This window comes from Cucurbita maxima, unplaced genomic scaffold (genome assembly GCF_002738345.1).
Source record: "Cucurbita maxima cultivar Rimu unplaced genomic scaffold, Cmax_1.0 Cma_Scf00151, whole genome shotgun sequence".
NCBI lineage: Eukaryota > Viridiplantae > Streptophyta > Magnoliopsida > Cucurbitales > Cucurbitaceae > Cucurbita > Cucurbita maxima.
In genome coordinates, this window is record NW_019272167.1 from 40,601 (window position 1) to 43,211 (window position 2,611).

General features: G+C 32.2%; 1 long non-coding RNA gene across 1 annotated transcript in view; it reads right to left on the reverse strand.

Moving 5' to 3' along the window:
* LOC111473728 overlaps window positions 1-2,611 on the reverse strand; it is a 14,133-nt gene continuing 11,522 nt past the window's right edge. The window contains exons 2-3 of the long non-coding RNA XR_002715759.1: window positions 694-697; window positions 1-11 (exon numbers count right to left, since the gene is read on the reverse strand). This is a non-coding gene — a long non-coding RNA (uncharacterized LOC111473728). The remainder of the gene's footprint in view (window positions 12-693; window positions 698-2,611) is intronic.

Below are 2,611 nucleotides of genomic sequence, written 5' to 3' on the forward strand. Positions count from 1 at the left end.
CGAGGCTCTATCTTATCTCCCAAGAATATGGTTCATTCTCTATTCACATAAAAATTCTGCAATAGAAAGTGGAAGTCCTAATGGAATGATTTGAAAGTGGTACCCTCATCTTTTTTTATAAGACTACCTTGGCCTTCGTGGAATGATTATGCTATGTTGATTCTTAGAGAAAGGAGTAGGAGTAAGAGTAGATGACTGTTTATGGTCCAAGTCCCGAAAAAGTAAGTCTTGATGTCAAGAAAGGAGAGAAATCCTCATAGTTCCAAGATTTGAAGAGAATCATACATACACAAATTTTCTTTTGTTTGTTTATTCTTGTTGTTTGCTCTCTTCAATTAACATGTTGTAAAGACACTTGAAAATTATAATTAAATATAGTTTTTTTTTTCTTTCTAAATATCCATTTGAATTACTTCTTGGTTCAAGGTTTGAAAAACCTATTTCAAATCTTATTATATTGCATGCTTCAATTTGATATAATTGTTGGGGGCATTTTGAGAATCAAACTCGAGACCTCTCGCACCCGAAGCGAGAATCATACCACTAGACCAAATGCCTTGTAGTGGATCTATCATTATTAGTTGCTGGTCCATATCTTTTATGCGCCTCAATATTTGAAGTTTATCCACATGTTTTTTTGTTTTAGAATCTATTATTATTGTCATGTTAACTTCACATTGTTGGTAACCACACTACCCTACGTTTTATAATCTCTATGTATTTGCTGAAACCACCACACCTAAATGAAGTTCTTAAATAATCAAATAAATTATAAAGGATAGGGAAATAACAATAAATGAAAAGAGCCTGTAACAAAAGGCAAACATGATACCTATGGTGAGCTGTACTAGAAGACAAATATACTATAATAAAAGATCAAATATGATATATATGATAAGTTATAATTTAGGATTAAATATCCTTAACATTAAAGAAAGACTTCTGACCTCATGAACCATTAGTATGTAATCATAAGAAAGAGTATTTGAAGCATCACGTTGTTGCTGTATGTCTAAGCCATTGCAAACATGCTCAAAAGGTTTCTCTCAATTTTCACAAAATTTACATTAATATTTGAAGATTTAATCTAGCTAGTTTTCATAACACTACGTTGTCCTCGGCCACTAAGATTCTTTCCAATTTACACTTTTCACGACTCAAGTTTTCATATTTCTTTTCTAATTTCTTTGTGTTGACTTGGTTGCCCAAAAATTGGTGTATTCCCCTCATTGATCTTATTATGATAATATTTGTATAATTATGAACTCAAATATTTAGAAACATTATCTTTTTAATATAATATACTACTTTTTCTATTTTGTAATGTGTCTCGAGTTGCAGACCTGTCACTTCATACATATGACAATCATGAAAATTCTAGATATAAAAACATACACGATTACTTTCTTTAAGGCATCCCATATATACTTTCCCATTACTTGGTATACTAGGGCAATAAAGTCTAAGGAACATAATTCTACCACTAAAATTATTTTTGTTTTCTTTGGATTTCATTTATTTGCAGTTATCATGTTAAATTTTTTTACTATTGTTTTTACAACAACCAAAACCATTTGATAGAGTTTGAAGAGAAATAGTGGAGGATTGCTCTCGAATTTGGAAGAAATCTGAGAGTAGGAGACCCATAATCTAAACGCTTATTGCCTTCGAGTAGGTAATCGACCTTTCTCGATTCTTATTCCGTATTGTTGCTCCTACTTCAGACTTTATAGGAGGAGCTTAAACCTTATAAGAGAGACGCTATTTAGAAGTTTAAAGAGAAATGGTGGAGGATTGCTCTCGAATTTGGAAGAAATTTTAGAGTAGGAGACCCATAATCTAAACGCTTATTGCCTTCGATTGGGGGATCGATCTTTCTTGATTCTTATTCCGTGTTGTTGCTCCTACTTTAATATTTGTAGGAGGAGCTTAAACCGACATTGAGAGCTCTAGAATCTTCTTTATTTAGAGATCGAACTTTCTGGATAATTTTTTGGAGATATCAACTCCGATCATAGCCTTACCGACCTTGGCTTTGAATACTAGTCGTTGGATGTGATGATCCGTGCGGCATTTCTATAATTGTCCATTATTCCAGGGGTATTTTGGTAATTTGCCACTTTTGAAATATTTTATTATTATTTTTCTCGAAAAATCCATAATTTTTCTACAAATTCCTCATCGCTTTTTTGATCATTTTCCCCTTATTTTGAATCTTGCATTCCTTATAGATAAGGAATTACAAATTTGGAAAGATTTTTGATAATTGATAAAATGACTTTTTTGCCCTAAAATCACTTGTTAGGTACTCAGTTGACTAAGTCCCTTGTTCTTGCTTAATCCTTTAATTTTTTTTCCTTTCTATCCTTTGGGTCTTTTATGAGTGGCTTATTCTTATGGGAGTTAATTTCCTTCATTTTTTGGTGTTACATATACATACTCGTTACAAACACAAACTAAGAAGCAGGCTCAAAAGAAGAAAAAAAATACTAGATTAAAAACAGAGGTTAGTCCATGGCCCACACTCCAAAGTCCGCTCTCATCCATGACCAAATCTTAGTTACTTGAAAAAAAATGATAAACATGGAGTGAGTAAAACTTATTAAGTAGC